Genomic DNA, 8,388 nt, shown 5'->3' on the forward strand with positions numbered 1-8,388 from the left:
TACATGATTTTTTCACGGTCCATCCAAGATCGGCTAAAAATGGTGAAGTCACCATTTTTTACAGCTGAGTAGTAGTCCATTGTGTATATATACCACAACTTGCTCAGCCACTCATCTGCTGTTGGACACCTGAGTTGCTTCCAGGTTTTGGCTATTACAAATTGTGCTGCCAATAACATATGTGTACACAGATGTATATATATTTTTTATTGGGGAATTAATGTTTTACATTCAACAGTAAATACAATAGTTTGTACATGCATAACATTCCCCAGATTCCCATTTAACAATACAACCCCCACTATGTCATTCATCATCTTTCATGGACCTGTATTCTCCCCACCCACCCACCCACTCCAGAGTCTTTTACTTTGGTGTAATACTCCAATTCCATTTCATGTTCAACTTGTGTTTTCTTTTCTAATCTTGTTTTTCAACTTCGGCCTGAGAGTGAGATCATCCCATATTCATCCTTCAGTTTCTGACTTATTAGATAGAGACAGAAAACTGAGAAGGGAGGGGAGATAGAGAGGGAAAGACAGACAGACACCTATAGCCCTGCCTCACCACTAGTGAAGCTTTCCCCCTGTAGGTGGGGTCCAGGGGCTTGAACTTGGGTCCTTGTGCACTCTAATGTGTGTGCTTGACCAGATGTACCAGTCCTTGACCCCTCATACCATGGGATCTCTATTTGATTCCTTTAGTCTCTTTTTCCTTCCTACCTATCTACCTACCTCTTTCTCCCTCTCTCTCTCTCTCTCTCTTTTTTTTTTTTTTAATTTTTGTCTTCTTTTTACTAGAGCACTGCTTAGCTCTGGATTATGGTGGTTCTGGGAGCTCAGAGCCTCAGACTTGAGAACTTGTTTGCATAACCATTTAGATATTTCCCCGACCCTCTTTTTCTTTTCTTTAGCACCACTAAAAATGACTGTATAGTGTTTAATTGTGTACTTAACTAATCCCTAACTGCTAGATACTTAGTTTATTTTAATTCAAACATATGCCTTAAAACCTATCTTACGTACTACATCAAAAAAAAAATAGCACAGTCTGTTTAAAATATTTTATTTATTTATTTTTTCAAGGTAGAGGATGAGAGACAGAAAGAAAGAAGAGATACCACAGCACTTCTCCTCTGCTCATAAAACTCCCACCCTACATGGTGTTCCTATGTAGTGGCTGGGGACTTTACCTTGGGTTAGCACATTGTAAAATGTGTCCTCTGTCAGTCATCTTTTGGTTCCCAGGATCATATATATATATATATATATATATATATATATATATATATATATTCCCTTTTGTTGTCCTTGTTGTTTTATTGTTGTAGTTATTATTGTGGTCATTGTTGTTGGATAGGACAGAGAGAAATGGAGAGAGGAGGGAAAGACAGAGAGAGGGAGAGAAAGATAAGACACCTGCAGACCTGCTTCACCGCCTGTGAAGCGACTCCCCTGCAGGTGGAGAGCTGGGGGCTCGAACTGGGATTCTTCCATGGTCCTTGCGCTTTGTGCCACGTGCGCTTAACCCGCTGTGCTATCGTCTGACTCCCCTAGGATCTTACATTTTATCAATGATAAAAGAAGCAAAGAGGCATAAACTCTGGTCTTATATCTCTGGGTGCAATGGAGTGAACTGCTTCTTATTTTGACAAAATTCTTGATATCTACTCCCTCTTACCAAAAAAAAAAAAACCCACCCCATTTATTTATTTTATTATTATTTTTTTTACCAGAGCATTGCTCGGCTCTGGTTTATGGTGGTGCAGGGAATTGAACCTGGGACCTTGGGGCCTCAGGCATGAGAGTCTCTTTGCATAACCATTATGTTATCTATCCCTGCCTTATTTATTTTATTAATGAAAGAGAACCAGAGCAACACTCTGGAAGATAGCAAAAGCAGGGATCAAACTCAGGACTGCTTGCTCTAGAGTCCAAAGCTTTATTCACTGGTTCACCTCCACTCCCTTTTCTCAGAAATCAGCCCCCTTATTTTCTACCCCAAATTTCCCAAGGAAGTCTCTCTTCTTTCCTTTTCCTCTTACCCTGGACCTTCTAACTCACATCTGGAGATGACTGAAGTTCCAAATAAACTGTCCTAATGAAGATGTTCAGGGAAACTTTCAGAAGAGATGAGCCCAGAAATGTTCGTTTTCCCAATAGTGAAGAGAAATAAAATAAACTTGGACTTTAGCAGAAATGGTCTGGTTTGGTGACTTGTGAGGGCCTAGAGGACAGCCAGTGTTCAGGCCAGAGCACAGGCAGCCTCTCTATGGCTTGGAGGAGGCAGTTCTCAGTGTGGTGCATGTGTGCACACGGTTTTCTTCCCACCTCTCCCAGGAAGAAGGGAGTCAGCACCCTGAATGAACACAGACAATGGAGAGATGAAGAGAATGAGGATTGAGAGAGGGAGAGGGAGAGGGAGAGGGAGAGGGAGAGAGAGATATGGAGCAGATATGGTGTAGCTCCTGGAGGGGGAGGGAGATGCAAGGGAAACCAGGAGAAAGGGCTGACCAGCTGAGTGACAGGCTTGTTTGCTTTCTCCTAATTGATGTGGTTTCCTTACAAACCTCCTGCTGATTCCCAGCTGGTCGACTCAACCATAACAACACGTGGTCTGCCCTGCCCAGGTCCGGAGTCGCTGCTATGAGCCTCCCAAGAAGGGTCTGGTTTCATCTGTAGCTGCTGCCCCTCCTCCCCAACTGGCTTTGTGCAGACAAGGGAAGTGGCAGCATCTCAACTGGTGGGAAGCATGAGTTTGGGAGGTAGCCAGGGACTTGCTCGCTTTGCTTGCCTGGCCGCTAACCTTGGTGGTTTCCCGAGGTACCTTTGAAAAGGAACTGCTTGTTTGGGCTGCAGCTACCAAACAGGTATGGGTAGCGGTGGGTGGGAGACCTTGGACAAAGAGCCACTTGCTCTCAGAGGTGGCCTTGTACAAGTGTGCCCTTTGATGCAGAGGGCCTGGGTGTGGCTCGGGTCCTTGATGATTCTGCATTTTCCCTTAGATTCCCACCCCCCACCCCACCCCCAGTGTGGCTTCTCTTCCTCATGAAGAATCTTTGTACAAATTATCCACTGTACCCTCTGGGTCTTTCATTGATTCATTAAACCTACAAGGATCAACTGGGCAGCTACCATATACCTGTTGTAAAGAAGGAAAGATTACCCAGGGGAATGCCATTCAGGGGTGATGGCTCTTATCTGACAAAGAAACATTTTTGTAAACTGGACGATTGCCCTGGGAATTATTTGCTTTCTCTCTCCCCACACCCTTGAAAAAAACTTGTGTGTGTGTGTGAGAGAGAGAGAGAGATAGAGAGAGAGAGAGAAATAGGATACAACTCAGCTTTTAAAATAATAAAACATTTTTATTGTATTTTGATAGAGAAAGATAAGATAGAAGTATAGATAGATACCAGAGCTCTGCTCAGCTCTGGTTTATGGTGGTGCTGGGAATTGAACCTGGAACCTTAGAGCCTCAGGCGTGAGTCTTTGCAAACCATTATGCTATCTCCCCCAGACCTACCGCTCAGCTAGTTAATACTTGCCAGGGATCAAACCCAGGTCCTCATGCATGGAGGCAAGTATTCTACCCTGAGTCACCTCTCTGGCCCTAAATAGTAAAATAGAGCACACAATTAGGAAAAAGTAAACAGTCATTTAAGAGCACCATGTAAAAAATTACTCAAGACTGTTTCTGTGCTGGATCACTAGAGCAAGCGTCTGACCTAATCTAGATATAGGAGACTTGGGGGTGGGGGGCTACAAAGGGGAAATGAAATTGATGAGAGGCAGCTTTAGGAATCCCAAAAACCCTCCCAGAAAGCAAAGCCAAAGGAAGGAGACTTCAACCCACACCATGAGGTAGACACAGCTGCCTACTGAGGCCTGCTTATTGAGGCAGCCAGAGCTCTCTCCAAGAAGGTGCACCTTGGTGGGGATTCTCCACCCCCACCCCCCAGCGACATCAGCCAGTGGTGGGGACCAGTGAGACCCACTCAACTGTCTCCTCTTCATCTCAGCAAGCTCTGGCTGTGGCTATGCATTTCTGTGGGAGGTTAGGTCCTTTTTCTGAAGACTTGTACATCTCACTCAGGCTGAGAAACAAACCAGGTTTCTCTTTTCTGAACTTGATTCTTGTAGGAGAGGATTGAAAAGAAAAAGTTTTTTTTTTATTATTAGAAAATTTAAAAAAGGGCTAAGGAGATAATATAATGGTTATCTAGAGAGCCTTTAATACCAGAGGCACCAAAGGTCACAGGTTCAATCCTTAGTACCATCATAAGCCAGAACTGATCAGTGCCCTGCTGGTTTAACACACACACACACACACACACACACACACACACACACACACACACACACACTTCATGAGAAGAAGGAGGAGGAGGAGTGGCAAAGGGGGAAGTGGAGGGGGAGGGGAAGAAGAAACCAGAGCATCTCTCTGGCACATGTGATACTGGGAATCAAACTCAGGAGCTCATGCATATAAGTTCGGTGCTCTAGCCATTGCACTACCTCCCAGTCTGCCAGTAGAAGATTAAAAAAAAAAAAAGCCTTATTTATTTACTAATGAGACAGGATGAAAGAGAGAAGAAAGAAAGAAAGAGTCCCAGATAGCTCTAGAATTCTGATGCTGTAAACAGTCCCATCCTGGAAGCCAGGAAAATGAGTTCAGCCTTTCCCTTCTTCCTGCCCACTCTGCCTCCATCAGGGATCTTGTCTGCATTCACTCTTCTTATGCTGTAGGGCTATGTTCCAAGTGCACAATAGTGTTCTTCTGAGCCTCAGCCTATATCACCTGCTGCTTATAGAAATTTCTCTTTGATTCTTCTCTCTCTCTCCTCCTTCTCTCCACAGCCCCCAACCAACCTTCCCTTGGCCTTTTCATACTTTTTTTTTTTTTTTTTTTTCTGATCAAGCTCTAAATTTTATTGTGAACACAGGCATTATAAGGCTTTGGGGAAGGAGGGGGAAGTGCTGGAGGAGGGGAAGGGGGAACAAACTTCAAAGAGGAATGTTCCTTGCAACATATAATGGATGAAATCATGTTTGCTACCACAACTATGTGTTGTGTCACTGTTTCTTTTTTTTTTTTTTTAAATAATTTATTTCTTTATTGGGGAATTAATGCTTTACATTCAACAGTAAATACAATGGTTTGTACATGCATAACATTCCCCAGATTCCCATTTAACAATACAACCCCCACTATTTCATACATCATTTTTCATGGACCTGTATTCTCCCCACCCACCCACCCACCCACCCCAGAGTCTTTTACTTTGGTGTAATACTCCAATTCCATTTCAGGTTCGACTTGTGTTTTCTTTTCTAATCTTGTTTTTCAACTTCGGCCTGAGAGTGAGATCATCCCATATTCATCCTTCACTTTCTGACTTATTTCACTCAACATGATTTTTTCAAGGTCCATCCAAGATGGGCTGAAAACGGTGAAGTCACCATTTTTTACAGCTGAGTAGTATTCCATTGTGTATATATACCACAACTTGCTCAGCCACTCATCTGTTGTTGGACACCTGGGTTGCTTCCAAGTTTTGGCTATTACAAATTGTGCTGCCAAGAACATATGTGTATACAGATCTTTTTGGATGGATGTGTTGGGTTCCTTAGGATATATCCCCAGGAGGGGAATTGCAGGGTCATAGGGTAGGTCCATTTAATATATTGCTGTAGCTCTTTCAGTAGAAGTTTGATGTATTTAGATGGCTTCTCATTGGGTGCATAGATATTAATAATTGTTAAGTCCTCTTGATTGACTGATCCTCTGAGCATTAAGTAGTGTCCATTCCTATCTTTTTTAATCTTATCTATTTTAAAGTCTATCATGTCAGATATGAGAATAGCTGTTCCTGCCCTTTTTTGTGGGCCATTGGCTTGAATGATAGTTTTCCATCCTTTCACTTTAAGTCTGTGTTTGTCTTGTTGAGTTAGGTGGGTTTCCTGTAGACAACATATTGTTGGGTTGTGTTTTCTGATCCATCTTCCTACTCTGTGTCTTTTAATAGGTGAATTCAGGCCATTGACATTTATTGATATCAAAGATTGAAGATATTTTAACGCCATTCTTGTAGAGTTTTAGAGTGTTTTGATATATGTCCTATTTGTGGTGGTCTGACTGTTTATAGGAGACCTTTCAGAACTTCTTTCAGGGCAGGCTTGGTGATGGTTGCTTCCTTCAACTGTTGCTTGTCTGAGAAGGTTTTGATGCTTCCATCTAGTCTGAATGACAATCTAGCAGGATATAGTATTCTTGGCTGAAAGCCTTTCTCATTGAGCACTCGATAGATATCTTGCCATTCTCTTCTGGCCTGTAGTGTTTGTATGGAGAAGTCTGCTGCTAATCTTATGGGTTTTCCTTTGTAGGTGACTCTTTGTTTTTCTCTTGCAGCCTTGAGGATCCTTTCTTTATCCTTATTCCTTTCCAATCTAAGTATGACATGTCTTGGTGTCTTTAGTTCTGGGTTAATTCTGTTTGGGACCCTCTGGGCTTCTTGAATCTTTATGTCTTTGGTGTTGTCTAGACTAGAGAAATTTTCAGCTATTATGGCCTGGAGAACGCTTTCTTCCTCCCCTTCTCTTTCTTCCTCTGGTAAGCCAATAATGCGTATATTGTTTCTTTTGAAGTCATCCCATAGGACTCTGTTGTTGTTTTCAGCATCTCTTAATCTCTTTTTGAGATCTCTTACTTCTTTTTTAGTTGTCTCTAATTCATCCTCAATCTTGCTAATTCTGTCTTCAGCCTCATTGATTCTATTCTCTCTGCCCTCTACTGCTTTCTGGAGTTCATCTATTTTGTTGCCCTGCTGTGATACTGTTTTAGCTTGTTCAGCTAGTTGTCTTCTTAGCTCAGCGATTTCAGCTTTCAGCTCTCTAATAACCATGAGATAATTAGAATTTTCTTCCATATTCTCATTTGTTGTTCCTGCATTTCTGATTACAATTTTTTCAAATTCTTTACTCACTCCTGTTATTATTTCCTTGGCTAATGTTTGGATGTTGAACTCGTTGTTTTGTGCTTCACCCTCTGGAGGACTTTTAGCTGGACTCTTGTCCTGGTTCAAGTCTCCAATATTTTTTCTTGTTGTTTTAACCATTTTAAATAAGTTAACAGTTTTTTCAATCCCTGAGTTGGAGTTCAGTGGTGTAAAAGCCTTTTTTTTTTTCCTCTGTAGGCTATGGGAGCCTGAGGGCTTTTAAACTATCAATAGGCTTCTTAGCTTAATCACTGACTCCTGACCAAGAGATAAAGCAGGGTGTGGCAGAGATAATCCAGTGGTTATGCAAAGAGACTTTCACAGCCCCTCAGCTATGCCACCGAGGTATAGGTCTTCTGAGTTTCCCGGTTAGATCTCTGTACCCTGGTGTCCCTCCCTGTTGCTGCTCCAGATTCTGAGGGTAGTAGCAATGGAGATTCAGAGTTGCACTTGGTGAGTCTCTGGGGAGTCCTTTCCTCCCTTCAGCTGTCCCCTTGTTGGTGGAGCAGACTGAAGGTGGTGTCTCCACTGACAAACTGTCGAACTGTTAGCAGTCACTTAATCTCTCCTTAGGCCCCTCTCTCCTCTCTGTCACCAGCCACGCGTGTTTGTACTCATGGGTGATTTACTGGGTTTCTGTGGTCATTCTAGTCCTGTCTTGTTTCGGTCCGGGTGGTCTCCTTTGGTATTCCTAGTTGATCCAGGAGAGGAGAGGAGAGAAAGCGATCTGCTGCTCGTAGCTCCGCCTCCGGAAAGGCCTTTTCATACTTGTTCTCACCCTGAGAACAGTTCCTGGCAGTGAGCCAGGCAATGAGGACTAAGATGGGCAGCTCTCAGGGAATGGAAGGAGAAGCTACAGGAAAGGTAAAAGGAGGGGAGTATCTTCCAAAGAAGTGAGGTACGAAGTACTGTTTCAGAAACAAAGGAACAGACTGGACAGAAAAATCTAATAGTTGGCTACTACTGTGTTAGTTAGGAAGCAGGTCATCTATGCTTGTCAGAATACCCCTGAGGTCCAGAGGCCCCAGGTTCAACCCATAGCACCATTGTATACCTGAGCTGAGATGTTCTCTGTTTTTTCTCCCACCACCTTCTCTTGATAATAAGTAAATACATCTTTTTTTTTTCCCCTCCTCCAGGGTTATTGCTGGGCTCGGTGCCTGCACCATGAATCCACCGCTCCTGGAGGCCATTTTTTCCCCGCTTTTGTTGCCCTTGTTGTAGCTTCGTTGTTGTTATTACTATTGCCCTTGTTGACGCAATTCGTTGTTGGATAGGACAGAGAGAAATGGAGAGAGGAGGGGAAGACAGAGAGGGGGAGAGAAAGATAGACACCTGCAGACCTGCTTCACCGCCTGTGAAGTGACTCCCCTGCAGGTGGGGAGCCGGGG

Source organism: Erinaceus europaeus, chromosome 4, assembly GCF_950295315.1.
Source record: "Erinaceus europaeus chromosome 4, mEriEur2.1, whole genome shotgun sequence".
NCBI classification, from domain to species: domain Eukaryota; kingdom Metazoa; phylum Chordata; class Mammalia; order Eulipotyphla; family Erinaceidae; genus Erinaceus; species Erinaceus europaeus.